Below are 21,239 nucleotides of genomic sequence, written 5' to 3'. Positions count from 1 at the left end.
TTTTCTTGCAACAATGCAATCAGTGCAGAGGAGCACTTAAAATCTTTTGGTGACTTAATAAATGATTGTGAAATTTTAGATGAAGATGTCATCATGAAATTGTTTGTGCAGTCCTTAGTAGATGATGCAAGGGATTGGTATAGAGGTCTCCCTGTGAATAGCATTGGGTCTTGGGAAGATTTTAAAAATTGCTTTCAAGAATAATATGGTGACAAGACAAATGTGAGCTTTATGCTCAATGAGTTCAATAATATCAGAAAGTCTGATAATAAAATTGTCATAGTCTTCAATGCTAGATTTCATAAAGCGATGCATAGGCTATATCAAGTAATGAGGTTAGATGATAATATGTGTCTAAATACTTATTACAATGCTTTTGATTCTAAAATGGCCTATATTCTGAGGGATAAAAATCCACATAGTTTGAGAGATGCATTTAGAATTGCCATCAATATGGAGAGAAATAGGAAAGCATCTAGGAAAGTAGGGAGAAGAACTGATGGTAGGTTGTGGCAAGAATCAAAACAACAACCAAATAAAGTTGGTAGGGAAGAAGACAAAATAGAGAAATTAGTGATTGCCATGAAGGATCTTACTACCAAGGTGAGTAAAAATGATAAGCCTCATTACAATTGGCAAGATAGACCTCCTAGGTTGCATGACATGCCTTGTAACACTACTTGGAAGGATGTAAAACCTCAAAATGAGAAGCCAAAAAAAACTCAGAACCAAGATACCTCAGATCCTTTAAAAGGAGGAAATGTTCATAATATGGAGAATACTCCTTGGCGCATGGCTTGTGATGGACCACATTCTCCTCATTAATGTGTTGTAGCTCAAGCCCTTGAAGAATCCATTAGACAAGAGCCTGAGCCTAATATTAATATGTTTGAAACTATTATTGAAAGTGATGATGAGTCATTACAAAGTGAACTTAGTGAATGTGATGTGCTAAACAGTAAAAGGTCTTACCAAGGATAATTGACACTTGATTGGCATCCCACTTTGAACGTGGTAACAATTGAAGATGAAAAAAATCATCTCAGAAGACCCAGTGATGAAGAGGTAAGAAACCTTACTAAGGCTTCTATAGCCAAGGCCAAGCATAATTACAACTTGAGAAGTAGTAAGAAGGATGGGGACTAAGGTGAACCTAGCTCAATGTTCATAAAAGAAGTATCCCAGAAGAAAGCAGCAAGTAATGCCTCCTTACCTCAAGATGGTCAAGAAAAGAAAAACCAAATTAAAGATGTAGCCAAGGGTATAGATAATAATGCTACTAGTGATATACAAGGAATTGCCACAATGAAAAAGGCAAGTCAGCCTAAGACAGAAAAAGTTAAAACTCATATGACTTAGGCTCTTACCCAGATGAAGGTCATAGTCCCTTTGGTAGAATTATTGAAAATAAAGGAACATAGAGAAGCTGCTTTATCCTTGTTTTCTAAGATCTCTAATAATAATACAACTATGCCTTCAATTTCAATGGAAGGTGAAAAGGATCATGAGCTGCAAACCCCAGAGGTATATGTTGGAACAAATATTACACAAGAGCCTTCACAGGTTGATCCTTTCTATGTTACTTTGTTAGTGAATGACAGATTAATTAAGAACTGTATGATAGATTTTGGTGTAGCTGCAAATGTAATGCCATATGGTGTCATGAAATAATTAGGATTGTCAGTAAATATAGTGTATGGGAAGTGTTATGCTATGGACAATACAGAAGTGCTAGTGATAGGTACAATGAAATATGTGGAAGTAAAAATAGAAGCATTCCCTAAAGAAACATATAAGATGGATGTCATTGTAAATAACACTAAACCTCATTATGGCATGCTTTTATCCAGGCAATAGGCTGCAACAGTAGGTGTAAATGTTTAGTTTCATTTGTCATATGCTACTATCCCAATCAATGGAAGCCATGCTAAGCTGTATAGAGAACCACGTGCCCCTAGACCCTAGTATATTAAACTATATTATTGATGTGGATCTTGACAATTTTAGAATACAACCGATTTTGCCTCAATTGAAAAATACTAAGTCTATTGTGAATGAATTGGAATCTCAACAACATGATTTGTGGCACATGTATTTTGATGGAGCTTGCTCCAAAGAAGGATCTGGAGCAGGAGTTCTTTTTGTATCCCCATCAGGTATAACCTTCAAATATTCATTTTTGCTAGCCTTTCAATGCACAAATAACACTGTTGAATATGAAGCCTTGTTATTAGGGCTTGAAGTTGTGAAAAGGCATGGGATTCAGTTGTTGAGAGTGCTAGGGGATTAAGAGTTGGTTGTTTCTTAGGCTAGATCTAGGTATGCATCTAAAAATGATCATTTAAAAAGGTACAAACATGCAGTATGGGATGTGATTGAACATTTTAGTGCATTCTCTATTAATTGGATAGAAAGGTCAAAGAATATCATGGCTGATTTCTTAGCAAATGTTGCATTAAAAAATGATGATGTAACATTAACTGGTGTGTCCACAATTGAGATAAAAGCTAGGCCTGCCATTCCTAACAATGTATATAATTGGCAAGTGTTTGCTGATGATGAAGACATTCTCAGATTCATACAATGCATTGATGACTATGATGGACAAAAAATTGATTGCAATACATTGGTAGAAGTGGTTGAAGATAAGGAAACTATGTTTGGAAATGACTTGGTTCAATTGGAAACTAATGAAAATCCTAAAGGGTTAGTAGAATTGGAAGGTATGTCTAGTTACAATGACAGTCATTTGCATCAGCATTCAACCACCAAGTTAGATGAATTAGAAGAAGTGAACTTAGGGATTGAATCATCCCCCAAGTTGGTGTATATTGGAAAAAAATTGTCTCCTCATGTTAGATTTAGCCTTATTAATTTATTGAAGAAATATAAGCATGTTTTTGCTTGGCCTTATGAAGATCTGAATGCATATAGACAAGATCTTTTTCAGCATGAAGTCCCTTTGCTTCCAGGTGCTAAGCCTTTTAGACAAAAACAAAGACCTATTAACCCCCCATTGGAATCTAAAATGCAACAACAATTAACCAAGCTGAGGGAAGGGGGAATCATTAAGCCTATAAGGAATTCATCATGGGTGTCTAATTTGGTCCCAGTTAGGAAGAAGAATGGGGACATAAGACTCTGTGTTGATTTTAGTAACCTAAATGTTGCTTCTTTGAAAGACAATTACTCTTCTCCTAATATGGAAGCAATGTTGCAAAGAGTAACTGGTTGTGACCTATTGTCCATGAAGGATGGTTTCTTAGGATATAACCAGGTGCTAGTGAAATAATCTGAACAATTCAAGACTACATTTACCACCTCTTGGGGAACAAATGTATATGTAAGAATTCCTTTGGTTTCAAAAATGTTGGAGCTACTTTTCAGAGAGAAATGGATGTAGCTTTCAAGGAATTCATTAATATTATCATGGTAGTGTATCAAGATGATTTAACATGTTTCTCCAAAAGGGAAGATGACCACTATGGGCACTTGGAAAAGGTTTTCAATAAAGCTCTGGAATATGGTGTCTCCTTAAATCCAAAAAAGTGTCATTTTGTTGTTACTAAAGGGAAGTTGCTAGGGCATATTGTCTCTAAGGAAGGGGTTAGAATTGACCTTGAAATAATTCAAGCTATAAACAATGAACCTGGACCAAAGAGTGTTAAAGGTATCCAATCTTTCTTGGGCAAGGTAAATTTTGTTAGAAAATTTATTGCAAATTTTCCAGAGATTGTCAAGCCCATTGTTAAATTGCTTAAGAAAGACACAAAGTTCTGCTGAGATGAAGAAGCTTCAAAGGCTTTTGATGAAATTAAAAGGGCTATTCAGGAGGCACCAGTGTTGAAGTCCCCTGACTACATTAAGCCTTTCTCTCTATTTTCTTTTGCTTCATATCACATAGTGGTTGTCGTTCTTCTACAAAAGGATAATGAAGGATATGAACATCCTATAGCTTTTTATAGCAAATCTTTACAGGCTACAGAGTTAAAATATGAAATCATGGACAAACAAGTGTATGCTTTGGTTAGGGCTGTAAAAGCATTTAGGCCATATCTTGTAAATGCTCAAGTAATTTCTTATGTTCCACATGCGGTTGTTAAAGACATTTTGTCTCAGTTTGAGGTCACTGGTAAAAGATGTAGATGAATAACCTGAATTCAGGAGTTTGATCTGGAGATTAAAATTACTAAATTGGTAAGAGGCTTAGGTCTTGCTAAGCTAGTGGTTGAATCAAACCTTCTTGATGTTGAGGTGAATAATCTTGAAGTTAGGGACATCCTAGTCACCAGTATTGAGACACAACCCTTGTACTCAGAGATAGTACATTTTTTAAGGGATGCAACATTTTTAGAAGGGATGACTCATAATCAGAGAAGAATAGTGAAGTTGAAGTCTCAAAAGTATGTCCTTATTCAAGGTGACTTGTACTGGAGAAACAAAGATGGGGCATTGTTGATGTGCTTGGATAAATCCCAGGCTAAAAGGGTGTTAACTGAAATGCATGATGGAGTATGTGGAGGTCACTACTTTACCAAAACAACTACTGGTAAGATAGTTCGGGCTAGATATTATTGGCCTACTTTGTTTAAAGATGTATATGAACATGTCCGGAGATGTGATCTGTGCCAAAATTTTTCATCCAAATTAAAATATGAGGGAGCTTTACCCCTCAATCCAATCACAGTGGAAGCCCCTTTTGTCCAATGGGGCATTGATCTTATTGGAGAAATAGTTGAGAAATCAGGAAGAGGTCATAGGTGGACTATAGTAGCCACTGATTATTTTACCAAGTGGATTGAAGCTATACCCACTAGGAGAGCCACAAGTAAAGTTGTTATTGATTTCCTGATGGATAATGTCATAACCAAATTTGGTGTTCCTATGAAATTGGTGATGGATAATGCCATGAGCTTGAGGTCAGAGGAATTCATTGAATTTTGCACCACCCATAGAATAGTTATGTCCTATTCTTCACCGTATCATCCTTAGGGTAATGGACAAGATGAATCCATCAATAAAAGCCTCTTGAACATTGTTAAGAAAATCCTGGAGGAGAACAAAAGGTCTTGGGACCAGAACTTAAAGTTGGCCCTATGGGAAGATAGGGTTACTGTCAAGAAATCAATTGGGGTTTCACCTTTTGAACTAGTTTATGGCACACAAGCTAGAGTGCCAGTCAATAATCTTCTTCTAGTATACAAGTTCCTGCAAGCTGAGGATATGGAGTTATCTGAACCTATGGAAGACAAAATGATTCAAATGGTGGAGGTAGAAGAAATCAAAACTTTGGCCCATAAGAGGAATTTGAAATTCTAGCTACAGTCCAAATATTTGTTTGATAAAAGGACCACATTGAGGAAGTTTCAAGAAGGTGACATGGTTCTTCAATGGAATGCAAGAGGGCAAGACAAAGGGAAACATAAGAAATTTGAATCATTATGGGTAGGTCCTTCTGTTGTTTGTGATCTGAATGGAAAAGACTCATATTTTCTGCAAACAATGAATGGTGAGGTACGGGAATTTCCAGTGCATGGATAGTTCCTGAAACATTACTTCTCTTGAGTCCATGCATAGTAGGTCTTAGTTTGTATATATTTAGGTTTGCTTTTGTTGTTTGTTTTTGGGCTTGTGTTTGGTCTGTTCTCTAGAGTTTCTGAATTCTTGTGTTGATTTTGCAATCAACCATCCCCAGTCAGAGCCGATGTTGTCACCATTTAGAAAATTGGGTACTCTTGTCTCATAGTCGGCTAAAAATATGCAAAAGTGTGTTTGGCATGGCCTTGTTGCCCCTGTATTTCTTGGGTCCAAAAGAGGGTTTAAGGTTTTTGAATTTTAACCCTTGCCTATGTTTTGTTAAACCCTCATGTTCTATTCCTGCATTACCTTTTTTTTTCACTTAAGGAAGGGTCGGTCTATCATGAAAAGTGTCCCCCCCCCATAGGTTTTCCGTAGGTGGTCTTTTAAATATTTTCAATCTTTATGCCTTTACCTATGTTCAGTTTTAATCTTTGTTGGGCTCCTTACTAATTGTGCAAGTCAATGTTGATCCTATGGTTGTCATTGTTTAGTTGGGTAAAGATGCTTGCAAGTTAGTGTTCACAAAAAGGGGTAAGCGGGGCCGACTAGAGGATTGTCCGTCATATTAAGGACATCATCTTGTTTTGGATACAACAACTAGCATTGCTTCGCCAACCCAAGATGCACGTGATTTACCTTTTGTGAAATAGTGAAAGGGTTGGCGGGTCCCAGAGGCAAGCGGATCCTTTGGTTAAAGGAAGATCAGTTTAGAAAAGATCAATGACTGGCATTGCTTCGCTAGCCCAAGATGCACGTGATTTACCTTTCGCGAAGTAGCGAAAAGGTGGAGGGCCCAGGCAAGGTGATCACGGTAAGGGTAACAAACGAACGGGTTTCTAAGATCTAACGCTAGTCATTGCTTCACGAAGAAGAGTTTCCTAAGATTTAAGGTCCGCGAAGTAGCGAAAAGGTCAGTGGGCCCAAAGGACAAGAAGGTCGTATCTTTTAAAGACCGAATAAGTAGAAGTTAATCGGATGGCTTGTGTGGATTTGCAGCCTCAAATCAAATGGAGATTAATCTTCGCGAAGTAGCGAAATGATGTGGCAGTCACATGGAGGATGACTTGGCAGGATAGATGGGTTGCTCAGTGGAAAGGATTAGTGACTTGTTAGATGCACATGGCTCTGAAGGATAGTTGAGGGCCCACCCTTATTTAATCATTGTTTATGTTGAAGATGGTAAAGTAAAACACATGGCAGCCTTAGAATGGAACCCAATGGAGTTATCTGAGCTAATAGCCGACTGCCACGTGACATTTATTAGCCAGTGATGAAACAAAGCAAGTGGTCTCCAAGATGAGGGCCCACTTTAAAGGTCTGAGCACGTTAAATGGTGTTCATCTCAAGGACGATCCAACGGTTGTCGTTGTTTTGCAGCTCAAAGATTGTGAGATTTCGCCAAGATCAAGGTCTCAATGAAAAGTACACTACAGAGACAAAATATAGGATAAGAATAAATTGTATTCTCATCAATAGATAAATGATCAATTGTTTCATTACATACAATGTAGATGGGCTTGCTTATATAGGAAAGGCTAGGGATATGTGAGCACACAAACATGACATGTGGCTCAATAAGAAATAAGGGTAGGTAGGAAATAGGCGCAGGTAGGTAGGAGAAACAATATAATAGTCCACATGAGGTGGATCACCCACTGAATGTGGAGTGTAACAACAAGATCAACACCATAAAAGGTGGAATTTCTCGTACACACACTATCCCAATGTGGCACAAACACCCAAGTGTCTCATATCCAAACTACTATGAATGCATTTCCTAAGTAAACTTAAGTAAAGTGTAATAATATCCATGATGAATAATTATCTACACCAACACCCCCCCTTAAGTGCAACTGAGGGGAATGCACTTAAGTCTACAATGCAACTAAGCAATGCAAGATGGGTCCCGGCTACTAGGCCATGTTAGGTACCCATGTACAAATGCAAATGCATGCAAACTAATGCAATGAAATCTCTCACAAAGTGGGGAAAGAGAGAAAAACCCAATGGGAAAAAACCCTCCCCCAAAAGAGAGATGAAAACATACAAGAGAACTCTTATAGAAGAATGTGAGGAACAAAACCCCATGTGAGGAAAAAGTCCCCCCCATATGAGAGAAGAAGAGAAGCTAGGAAGCCCCCCCTCAATGTGGAATCTGCACCAATGATAGAAGCTCGATGTATGAAGAAACTGCTCCATGAACGTCAAACAATATTCCTCCCCTTAGGAAGAAACAAAACCAAAGGTGTATCCATGAAGTCTCCCCAATCATGAAGGGAAGATGTATGAAGAAAACTCATGATGAAAGGAATCTCTGAAAACTGCTCAAGTGTCTCCATGTTAATGCTGAAAGATACCCCCTCCAAAGGTGGTAAACTATGCCACACTTCTGAAAAAGGCACTCCAAGATCTAGTAGAGATGGATGTAGAACATGTCCCAAAGACTCACATGTCTCCTCAAAAAATAAAGAGACCTCCTCCAATTGTTGTACATAAGTATCCACAATCATGTCAACCTCAAAAGAATGATCATGTAGAGAATGAACAAGAGGGTCAGAGTGTTCCCTCGCAACAATCAAAGAAGGATCACCTTCATCAAAGAGAAGATGAATGTCATCAATGATGTCTCCCAAATCTGCAATGTCTGTCAAGTAATCATCCCATGAATCTGAAGCTAGAAGACAATGAATATCCTACTGCACTGAATCACATGAAGGCAAAACTATCGTACTATCCACATCATCAGGTGCAATAGGTGATGTGATATCAATATGAGGAGATGAAATACAAGGCTCAAGAATGGGGTCACATGTGAGAATCCCCATGTTCAAGTGTCCAAAGTTCTCCTCAAAAACTGAACCATCACAATAAGTGTGATTATCATGTGTAGAATCATGAAATGTGAAATCATCATCATCAACAAAATTTGAAAAGGAGTATAACTGAGATGCATGATCAACCACCCCAGTTGCAATGATAGCTCTAGTCTCCAAGTCTCTAATGGAAACTGACTCAGGTGTGAACTCCACAACTCTCTTAGTTGCGCCATGTGTGATTTGATAGATAGAAAGGAGATTGCTTGTCAAGTGGGGTACACACAACACATCATTGAAGGAGTTATCCCCAATGTCAATAGATCCTTTCCCAATCACATCCATGTATGTATGATTGCCCATCAAAATCTACGGCATGGTGCAAGGCTCAAATGTAGAGAACATAGACTGCGAAGATGCCATATGATGAGAAGCCCCTGAATCTAAAAGACATCTCTCTGAATCATGACTGATAGTAGCACATAGAGCTTTTCCTTTTCTTGTTCCAAAAGAGTGAGTCTTCCCACTTGTAGAAGCCATGAATGCTTGCCCTTTTCCTTTTGAATGTGAGGAAGTGGAAGTTGATGAATCATCCTTCTTGTAGACATTAGGCAAATCAATGTTATGCTTTTTGATGATATGCGTGAGCTCATCAATCTTCTTAGAATGGCAACGACGCTCCTCATGACCAAACTTTTTACAATAGGCACAAGTAGGTCTCTCCCTCTTTGGTGAAATATCCCTCTTGGAAGAGGATGAATCTCCTTGTTGTGGAGAAGATGGTGCTTTGTCCTTAGGCTTTGATTGCCATTTCTTCTTGTTTGAGTTGTCCTTTCCTTGATTTCCTTTGTTCCCTTGATTTGCCACTAATACTTGAGACTTAGAAGTCTTAAGAATGCCTATGCTTATCAACTTAGTTTGTTCCATCATCAACATTTCATTGAAAGCATCAAATGTAGGCATTGTGTAGCTTGAACCCATTTTCATCCTATGGGTTTGGAAACTAGAAACAAATGTTGCATATTCTTGTGGAAGCTTGCCTATCAAGTTGAATATCAATTGAGTATCCTTCTTATCAATGCCACAATCTTTGAGTTGTGCCCTCAACTCATTTGCCTTAGTGACATAATCTTGTATAGTATCAAAGTTATTGGGATCCAACATGGTGAGATCACTATCAATTTGATATCCCCTAATCTCATCAACTTGACCATATAAGTCTTGAAACCTTTTCCAAGCATCCTTGATTAGAGTACACTTCTCAATATGAAAAATGAGATCCTTTGATACATACTTTCTTAAGGTACCAATTGCAATGATATTTTTAGTGAGACAATCCAAGTGACCAACTAGATCAACCTTAGGATCAGTGGGAGCGACAATAGTTCCATCAATGTAATGAGTTAGTCCTTTTTCCATAAGTTTACTCCATCAATTTTCCAAGTAGCATAATTATGAGGAGTTAAGAGAGGAAACTTAGAAGAACCCATAGAAAAAAAAAGGAAGGAATGCAAGAGCACAAAAGCACAAGAGATACCCCCCCAAATTCACTCAATCAAAGTACCCCCCAAAAATGATGATTTTGGCACTTTATATGTAGTGCGTGTACAATAGGCCACTTGCAAACAATGACAAGGTGGACTTCTAATTTTATTTAACAATTGCCCCAATAGGCTGAGAACTATAAATAAAAAGATCAGAAAGATAGATCTATGCAAGTCAAATGCCAAATTGGCCAAATAAGACCATATGATGAAAGTACAATTTCTACCCATAATTGCTGCAAAATGATAGCATATTCTGAGAGTAGACAAAAAATAATGCAAAAAAAAAAAAAAATGGCACCTAAAAAGGAGTTCGTATGAGCCCGAACGGAGACCTAGAAGTTGTAGAAACGGGGATTGGATAGGTACAGTCGCCAAAAACTGAGAATTCTGAAAACTCTGTCCATCCAAATTAGAAAATAATTCCACCATGTGAAAGTGCACAAAATTATAGCCCATTTCAAAAAAAATTGCACTAAAAAAGGAGCAAAACTGAGCAAGATATGGCCATTTGAAGTTGAACTGCAAAATAAAAAAGCTCAATAAGAGGGGTCTGCAAAAATTTTGAAAAAATGATGATGTCAGCAGACTGCGGGGTTAAATTTGATGGTCATATGACTGTAGCCCAAACTTCACAGCTGACTGGGCACTGACTATGCAAGTGATTTGGTAGCCAATTGGACTGCTGACGTGGCACTGACTGTGTGCTGCTGACTGGGTAGATGGTACGGATCCCAAAAATAATTTCGAAATTTTTTTTTTTTTTTTTCAAATTTTTTTTTCAAACTGGAAAATAATTTTCAGAAAAAAAAATATTTTTTTTTTTGAAAAAAAATCTGAAAATTTCGTACCGTACCACCCAAATTGGGCAGAAAATTTCCTCCACACCCAAAAATCAATTTTCGCCAAAATAGGCCAAAATTATACTCGATTTTTATGGAAATAGGCTCCTAGACACAATGGTGAGGTCAAAAACGCTCTAAGATGCCTCCAAAAAATGCAGTCCCTTAGATCCGAAAATAGAAGCCTTCCACGATGTCTCCATAAACCAATCAATGAAGCCCCAATGGCTCTGATACCATGTGAGATTTTGCCAAGATCAAGAGCTCAATGAAAAGTACAATAGAGAGACAAAATATAGGATAAGAATAAACTGTATTCTCATCAATAGATAAATGATCAATTGCTCCATTACATACAATGTAGATGAGCCTGCTTATATAGGAAAGGCTAGGGATATGTGAGCACACAAACATGACATGTGACTCAATAAGAAATAAGGGTAGGTAGGAAATAAGTGTGGGTAGGTAGGAGATAAGTGTGGGTAGGTAGGAGAAACAATATAATAGTCCACATGAGGTGGATCACCCACTGAATGTGGAGTGTAACAACAAGATCAACACCATAAAAGGTGGAATTTCTCGTACACACACTATCCCAATGTGGCACAAACACCCAAGTGTCTCATACCCAAACTACTATGAAATGCATTTCCTAAGTAAAATTAAGTAAAGTGTAATAATATCCATGATGAATAATTATTTACACCAACAAAGATGCCTGCAGTTTAGCCTTCGCGAAAAGGTGAAAACTGTTATCCATCATGGTTGTGTGCGGTTAGTTAAGAAGACTGGCGGTCACTGTAGGAAGAAAAGATCGACCAAGTAGAAAATGATCTGATGGCTTGCATTGTTTCGTGCGATCGAAGTGCGCAAGGTTTAGTGTTCGTGAAGTAGTAAAAAGAAGATGGGGCTTGCCATGAATACACAAGGATCAAAAGGAGCAAAGGCAGTGCAAGTTCCAAGGATCCAACGAACGTCGTTGCTTCACGAAAGAAAAGTGCGGGGGTTTTCAGCTCTACAAAATGGCGAAATAACGAAATAGAGAAAGACTCAGAGATCTTGTGGTCCGTTAGAGCCTATTTTTTTTTAAGTTGATTTGTGAATTCAATTCCGAGGTGATGGCCAAAGAATGAGAGATTAATGTCTCAATTCAATGCCAAGTTGTTGAGTTAGGGTCCACATCAATTGAATATTGGCATCATTTGGACAAGATTGTGGCTGAGGAGCTGGTGCAAAGCGAGTTTCTTCAAGCCAATAACTAGGTTTTTTGTGTGTTTTCTTGCTAATTGCAATCTGAGAATCGGTGTTCCTGTGTGAATTTCTTCATTAGAGTTTTGTGTGAATCTCAACTAATAATTGCATTAACGGGATGGTACCAAGAAGGGAGTTCATAGGGAAGATAAATTACCAAGATAAGAACATATGCAATGACTTCCTGGAACAACTAACCATGTCTACCGATGCCGGGGCCAAAGCTAAAGAATTGGTGCCAAAAAACCCTCATTTAAGAATTGGAGATGGTCTATATGACAAAGGAAATTGGTTGAGGGATCCATAGATAGGGTTGTCAGGCCTGGGACTTTTCAGGGTAGGTTTCGATCAAAGACATTCCCCTTCCCCACTAAATAGTATATGGGAATTAGATGTGGGAAAGCGTATAGTCCCAGGGGTCTTTATGGATATAGATTTGTTGACCTTGATTGCATAAAATTATGACCCTATAGCCAAATGTATCAGAAATACAAAGGGAGAAGCCTTAATTGATATTAATGATGATGAGTTTAGGAAGGTTTTCAAGGTCAGTGAAGTGTCTGATTATTTAGAGCCTATCAACTTTGAGACACTAGCACAGGTCTACAATGTACAAAGGGATCACCTAAGGAGTGGCCCACTGAAAGAGTTTTTTGTCAAGATAGGAGGGTTAACTATCATAGGCCCCAGTACCATGGAACCTTTCTCCCTAAATCTGTTTACTCTAAGGGCTAAGGGTATGTATTAGGTACTTTGTCAGATTTTTGGAGAAGATGCTGAGAGAAACATGCCAACCCTTACATGCTGATGATTGCATAGATTCTGAACCCCTCTTTGGCAATAACATTTGATTATGCGCCTTACATCACTAATGCAATTCATGAAGGGCTAGTAGGCATAAAAAATGGTAAGGTGAATAGGCCTTTTGGATGGTATTCTCTTCTCATGCACATGTTTCTATTTAAAGTTGTTGATTATTTTGCTAGTGAAATGGAACTAATCAAGGAAAAAGATGGTGAATAGATGCCAGTGCAGTTATGGAGTACTGTTCTGTCCTGGGATAGAGAAGATGCCAGCTACCTAAAGTTTGATAGGTGTTTTGCATCTAAAATTAGGATTCTCTTGTTTGTAGAAACCCCTAGGATTCCTAAGGCTCTTTTAGAATTCCTTAGGCCCAAGGAGTTTATTGAGGGTATTAAGATTGTTCATAATTGGGGTGATATGTATTTGTACCCCATTTCTACAGTTTTTCAGAGTTTATGGTTTCAGAGGCACTCCATATTTATTTCCTTATCAAGTCCCACTGAAGATAGGAATTGTAGAAGTGTTAAGGGATTGGAGGTGTGCAAGAGGCAGAGTTGACAAATAGAGGTAAAGGGATTATTTTCCAAACTATTACCATGGCTCATCATTTTGTGATCACCAAGGGTGGCTAGAAGCATTTTGAAGAATTCTTTAAACCATATAGGTTGTCTACTGCAGTTTATAGATTTGCAGACCTAGAAGATTTTTTCAATGGCATGTTTAGAAAGAGAGCAGTATGTAAAGGTCGGCCACACCAATTTTATTTCCCTGAAGATCTTATTAGGAATGAATTTAATTTGGATGAGAAAGATTTGAGGAAAGAGAAGTGGGTAGCATAGAAAAGGTCTCTTTATCTCATTCATCAATTTGATAGTAGTTATGACCCTCTTTCTAGTTTTAATCTATTTGAGGAGAAAATCAAATTTTGAATTCTTTATTTTGAAGACCTCATGCAAACTCTGAAAGAAAAGAGGGAGGCTACAATGAGAGACGATCCTGACAGGGTTAGATTGGTTCTAGCTAAGCCTACCTTTGCTAAGGCCATCCCACTTGGTGATTATGTAATGCACAAGAAATCAAAATACAGTGTGATGATGCCAGTGACTGGTGAGCCTTCTACTTCAAGAGGGGAAAGAGCAATTGAGTATGTCATTGACATCCAAGACTCCCCTAAAAGGAAAAGAGTGGGGAAGGAAGTGCAAACCGACGAGCCTCTATATTCTCCATCTCAATCCCTCTTCCACATAGGAGATAAGCAGGTGGTGGCTGAGCAGTTGTTATAGTTAGGGAGTCTTAGGGAGATTGCCTACACATATGAGGAAACACAAGAGGGGATGCGAGAAGAGCCACCTAGTGTTGAGATGAACTTGACTGAAGGTGATCTTAAAGGTAAAGAGTTAGACCCAACTGTAAAGCAAGCCAGTGAGGAGTTCCTGGTTGATAGTAACTTTGTTACAACAAGGGCCTTCATGCAATTTGTATGGAAACAAAACATGGAACAATGTAAGGCCAGATGTGAAAAAAGGAAGAGTGAGCAGCCTCAGAAAGATGCAACTCTTGTGGAGGAAGAGGTAAAACAAGAAATGATTAAAGAATTCAAGGCCATTACTCTTGAAAAGGGAAGAGAGATGGTATCAAAGGCTGGTGTTTTAATCCTCCCTGAGTGGGACATAGCTGATGCTCTAGTACTTGAAGTGGTCAGGAAGGAAACCAAGCCTATGGAGGAAGTGACATTCAACAAAGATGATGCCGCTCTAGTCATGTGATCTTTGAAAAAGGATGAAAATAGAAGAAGAAAAGATACCACAGATTCTAGTTTCATGGGAGGTATGATTGTGAAAAGAGTCCAAGATACAGGGGTGCTAGAAGCTGCTAGCACAGTTTTAGAAACTGTAAAATTTAGTGTAGCAGTGGTAGAGAAGGAGGTAAAAGAAAAAGCTAATCTCCAATTGAAATTGGAAACAATCTTGAAGGCTTATAATGAGGCCAAAGAGGGGATAGCTAACCGAGATAGCATCATTTCTAGACTTCAGAGTCAGTTGGCAGAACAACACCATCAAGGTGAGCCCTCTACTCTTATGATAGCTTCTTCTCCAGCAAGACCTCCACCTACAAGTCCTATCATAGAATATTCCCCTTCTCCCATGTCTTCTACTTTCCAATCAGCTGAAACTATTCAACATGAGTTGGAAAAGCTGAGATAGACTCAAGCCCTATTTGCAAGTAAATATGAGGAAAAGGTAAAGGCTACAATTTTGAAATTTGCTGATTCAGTTAGGGTCTCTGTTGTGCATACTTCCATGAAGATGATTCTAAATATTTTGGCTGAATTAAGAGAAGATGAGACCACTTTGGAACTAATTCTGAGTAAGTGGATGCCTAGGGAAAAGGATTTAGAGCTTATGTGTACATCCCATATAGATGCAGAGGTAGATGATAGTCTCAGATCCACCTGTGAATTATAAAAGAAATGAATATACTCTCAGAAGAAAGGGTGGGTGTGAAGAGAAAAGCCCAATTGTATAGGAAGGAATATTCTGATCTTAAATATGAGTTGTTCCCTGGCTATTTTGTTGGTCCAACTCAGCTAAATGAGAAGGCATGGTTGGAAGAAATGGACCACAAATTGTCCCAAAGGGTTAATGAAATCATCAACACTGATGACACATCCTTATTTGTCAAGACAATTGAGGAGATTGAAAAGGTAAAGTCACATTATGGTTTCATAGAGACAAAAATTGGGCAATTAAGGGTCACTTGGAAAAGGCTAGAAGGGATGAAGAATAATATTGATAGCTTCTCTTGTCTGAGTGATGATGTGTTCCAGGAGTGGAAGGAAAAGTATGATGGACAAAGAGAAGATATTCCAGAACAGTTAGGAGATGTTGTAGTAGAACAACAAACTGAAGAGGTTGATGATACTGAAAAGGACTTGTAACTATTTTTTGAAGGATATTGCGGTTTGTAACAAACTTTTCCTAAGAATGTCTGAAGCTTGTATGCATCCATGATATTATAAATGGATACTAGGACTAGTAAAAAGGTGGATCACAAGAATTTTTGTAAGAAAACTCTGCAGAAATATATCTAGGGTTTTTTTTCTGGTTTTTACAGAGAATACTTTGAATCATGTAAAGAATATTTTCAAAATGAATATAAAGATACAGATCAATACTTTGCAAGCCTAAATCTATGTTGTCTTCTGGTGCACAATTGTTAATTTGCTAGTTTCATTTGAATAGTGTAGGGTTATTTGGTTGAACATGGATTGTAAGGCAATCATATGGGTATGTTTCTAGCTTTCCTCTTCAAGGAAGAGGAATTAAATATGCATGAAATGTCTCTATCAGGAAATTAATTATTTACTCATTCTAAATTTGATGAACAATTTTAGTTTTAAGAAGATAAAATCATGTACATGTAAGGCATGTATGGGGTTAACATAAGGCTGAGGTGGTGAAATGTATGAGATTGTTTAGTTTTTTTTGGAGATATAATTTGATTTGGGTGACTCTGTAGCCTGAATAAGGCACTGGTATCCAATTGTGGGATTCTTTCTATCTTTCTTGAAGATCAATACTGAAAATGTATATAAGTTTTTCTTCTAATGTTTCAGTTACGTTGAGGTGATGAAATCCACTGGTTTTTAACACTGGTTTACTGTGGATCTCATTTTTCAAGTGTGAAAATATTCACAGAAGGTATACCCACCTAAACTTTGGATAAGTTCAAAGTGTAGAAGGTTGTAAAAGCTTGTTATATTTTACTCTAAAGTTATTTTTCCCTGATCACTTCATATGCAGACAGAGTTATTCATTTTCTTGCAGGAGGATAGGAGGGAAATCAAAATTTGAGACTAATGCAACATTTCTTTCTACATTTTTTGTTGGCATGTTTGGCATAACTAATGAAGATGCGATGATAGTGGATGACTGTATAGGTAGAGGAAGATGATACGATCAATTATTTATATTGTCATTGATGGCAACTAGGTTCAACTGATGTTTAATGATATTTACATTTGGTTTTTAGTGATTGACTTGTTGTCTAAGTGATTTGTTCTACTCGAGTAAGAGTTTGATAGTTTGACAGAGTTAATCGACAAGACTGCAATTAGGACCTTAACTGGTAAAGCAGATAAGCTTTGATGGAATTGGGTTATTGGTGATGTTTGGTGACTTGTGGTTTGATACATATGCTTTTATGATGGATTAAGTATGTAACCACAACCACATCCTATGATGGTTATTGGAAGGCATGTTTTCAATTTTTTATGAAGTTTTGCTAGGGTTTAAGAAGGGTTTAAGGATCGGTAAAGAATTCTCTTAATCGGTAATGATTTTTGGTTTAGTAGTGATCTTCATCAAGTTCATGTGTTGATGATAACATGAGACAAACCGGGTGATGAGTTTGAAAGATGTTTTGGTACATTTGGAGAAAAAATTTCTTGGGAATGTGCAAAGTGCTTAGTAGAATGTGCTAAGGGTTTGACTTTGTACCAGATCGACTTGTTGTGATGAATTATGATCATTCAACGATTGATATTGATTTGTAATTGATTGTAATGATCCCTATGATGATCTGTAATTAGTTGTAAAGATATATGATGATCTATGTAGTAAGTCTTAGAGTTTTGATGCCAACCTAGTTGTAAAAGTTATTTATGTAGGCAAGTTTGATGTTTTGTAGTGTCGGTGATTTTAAGAAGTGTGAGAAGCTGAACCAATGTGTGTGTGTGACAGGATATGCTAGAGAGATGAAGACTTAGAACTTAATTGGATCAGATCAAGCAAGCAGTAGAGTGCTATAGATAGATCATTCGCTGTTGTTCTCTAACAATTACAACAACTAAAATCCCTTAACCAGGTAGGTCCTAATAGGTATCACATTGTAAAATCTCCTAATAGGGTGACTCAATATCTGAGTTCTAAATCCTCTTGAGAGGTTGATCCTAACAGATCGAATCTTCTAACAAGGCTGATTTGAATCCCTTAGTCGGGTGACTCCTAATATGGCATCATTGTAAGCTCCTAATCAGGCTTGGCTCCTAATAGGGCACAGTCCGAAAGAGTGCAAAATATTTGTGGGTACCAATTCCCACCTTGGTTTTTCCCTATTTGGGTTTCAACGTGAAAAAGATGGTGATCATGTGTGGTATGCTTTTCTTGTGATGTTCATGTTTTATTTTTGATACCAGTAAAGAGAGTTTATGTTTGTTTATCAGACATCTTAAAGTGGTTACCAATATTCATGATTATATGATTGATGAAGCATTCTGATCAGTTAATAAGCTGCTAATTGGGTGTGTTGATCTGATATTGAATTGATGGCTGGTCTGATTAATAAGTTTGCAGAAGAGGAAATGATTATCTAAGTGTTGAATGTTTTTAGATCTAAAATAACTCTATTTTGGTGTTGAAAGTTTCAGTTTTTGTTAATACTAATTCACCCTCCTCTCAGTATTAACTAGATCCTCTAGGTTTATCAATTGGTATCAGAGCATTGGCCCTCTGTGTGCACAAAGCCTAACATCTTGAGGGAAATATTCTATGAAAGATGATGAAGAAGGAGGGTCCGAAGTTTACCAAGGACAACTACATGATATGGAGTGATCGGATGAAGATCTACATTAAAGAAATGGGTTCACAATACTGGAATCATGTGATAACCAAGTATGTCGCACCTACTACTGGTCCCTTGACACCAGATGATCTCAAAGAACAATAGGAAAATATCTAGGCTCTTGAAGCAATTGTAAGTACTCTGTCTGAATCTAAATACATTGAAGTTCATGGATTAGAAATAGCAAATGAAGTATGGGAGAAATGAAATTTAATCTATGGAGGAGATGAACATGTACAAAGGGAAAAGGAATAGAGTCTGAGAGGAAAATTTGATGACATGAAGATGGTTGATGGTGAGAACATAACTCAATATGCACAAAGGATTAAGGAAGTTGTAGGTGGAATAAATAATTTTGTAGGTAAGATTGAAGATGATACTATTGTTAGGAAAATGCTTAGAACTCTTTTACTACAATATTCTATCAAAGTGTGTGCTATTCAAGAATTGAGATACATTTCAAAAGATAAAGTTACTATTGATTCTTTAATTGGAAAGTTAACTGCATTTGAACTTAAACAATTTTGATAATAGTGTTTTCAAACCTACTGAATCTACCTTTAAGGCTTCAATAACTGGTACATCAGCAAGGAAAGGAAAAAATGTTTGTCATAATCATGAGTGCAAGTCAAGTCATGGCGGTAGAAGAGATGATGGTGATGATGAAGATCATCTGATGGAACTTAAGGCATTACTGGCTAGAATATTCCCTAGAGGAACAGGTAAATATAAAGGTAAATTACCCTTGAAGTGTTTCTCTTGTAGTAATATTGGACACATAGCTGCTAACTGCCCTAATGCTGATAAGAAAGATAAGTTTAGGAGATTCAAAAGAAAAATAAAGAAACATTGTTATGTTGCAGTTGATTAAGGTGTGACCGATGATGAATCAGAAGAAGATGACAATGAGGAGATAGTATTTGTTGTTGTGAAGGAGGATCTGACTAATGAGAAGACTTTGGTGTCTCATATGGATAACAAAAATGAATGGATAATAGATAGTGGTTTCTCACACCACATGACCGGTGACCAAAGTAAGTTCCTATCCCTTGAAGATTTTGATGGAGGTGTTGTAAGATTTGGTAATAACTCTCCCTGCATGATTAAAGGTAAAGGATCAATTTCATTAAGTGGGAAGAGTAATGCAAATGATGTCTTTTGGGTTGAAGGACTAAAATATAGCCTCTTGAGTGTTGGACAACTTAATGATAAGGGATATCTACTTGAATTCAAAAGTGGAGTGTGCAAGATTCTTGGAAATAATGGAGAATTGATTGCTACTAGGAAGTAGACTAGAGGTAGTTTATTTCATCTGAATACTAACGTAAATGATTGTTTGGTGGTGAAGATTGAAGAGAGTTGGTTGTGGCACAAGAGATTTTGTCATGTCAATTTTGACAATTTAATTAAAGTTAATAAGTCAAGTATTGTTAAAGGTTTTCCCCATCTTCTGAAACCAGACAATGTGTTATGCTAGGATTGTTAGATGGGTAAGATGACCTCTGTATCCTTTAAGAGTAAGTCTTTTTCTTCAGAGAATATTCTTGATTTGGTTCATATTGTTCTTTGTGGTCCTATGAGGGCTAAGATCTATTTTGGTGATAAGTATTTTATGATCTTTACTAATGATTATTCTAAAATGATGTGGGTAACTTTTCTGAGAGAAAAGTTTGAGGCTTTTAGTCAATTTAGAGCATTCAAAGATCTTGTTGATAAAGATACTGGGAAGAATCTAAAATGTTTGAGATCTAACCGGGGAGGTGAATTTACTTCTGATGAGTTTGTGAAGTTCTGTGATGAACAAGGAATTAAAAGGCAGATGTCATCTCCTAGAACTCCACAACAAAATGGGATAGAAGAGAGAATGAAAAGAATAGTTGTTGAAGTTGCTAGAACCATGTTGATTCAAGGTGAAGTATCAAAGATGTTTTGGAGAGAAGCAGTCAACATTGTTGTCTATACTTTGAACTGGGTACTTGTTAAAAAAGGTAATAACAAAACACCTTATGAATTATGGCATGGAAAGAATCCTAGTGTAAGCTATTTCAAAATCTTTCAGAGTAAATGTTATATTAAGAGAGATGATTACACTGAAAAATTTGATGCTAAGTGTGATGAAGTTTTTTGGGTACTCTACAAAGAGTATGGCATTTAAATGATATCCCAAGAGAACTAAGAAGATCATTAAGAGTGCTAATGTGAAGATAGATGAACTCCTTGAGAAATCTAGTGAGTCCATCAGATCTGAGCCTGAGAAAGATGAAGAAAGACTTGTGTTCATAGAACTGGAAGTGCAGAAGACTGGTGAGAAAAATGTTACAAAAATAGGTGCTCAACTGGTGAATACAGAGATCGATGAAGAAGATGAAGAACACAAAGCAGGAAGCACAACACTAGAACCAATTATTCCAAGGTATGTAAGGTTAAATCACTCAGAAGAACAAACAATTGGAGATAAACATGTTGTAGTACAAACAAGGAGGAAAATCAGAGAAAATTCCTGTATGATTTCTAGTATTGAGCCGAGAATAGTAAGAGAGGCATTAAAGGATGATAACTGGATTAGTGTAATAAATGAGGAGTTAGATCAAATAGAGAAGAACAAGACATGGACACTTGTTCTAAGACCAAAAGACAAGAATGTGATTGGAACCAAATAGGTTTTTAGAAACAAGTTAAACGCAGAAGGAAAGGTGGTGAGAAATAAAGCAAGATTGGTTTGCAAAGGCTATGCATAAGAAGAAGGAGAATATTATGGTGAAACCTTTGCACCTATGGCGATA

This window comes from Cryptomeria japonica, chromosome 7 (assembly GCF_030272615.1).
Source record: "Cryptomeria japonica chromosome 7, Sugi_1.0, whole genome shotgun sequence".
Classification (NCBI taxonomy): domain Eukaryota; kingdom Viridiplantae; phylum Streptophyta; class Pinopsida; order Cupressales; family Cupressaceae; genus Cryptomeria; species Cryptomeria japonica.
The sequence above is the reverse complement of the archived record's forward strand: the minus strand, read 5'-3'. Positions refer to the sequence as shown.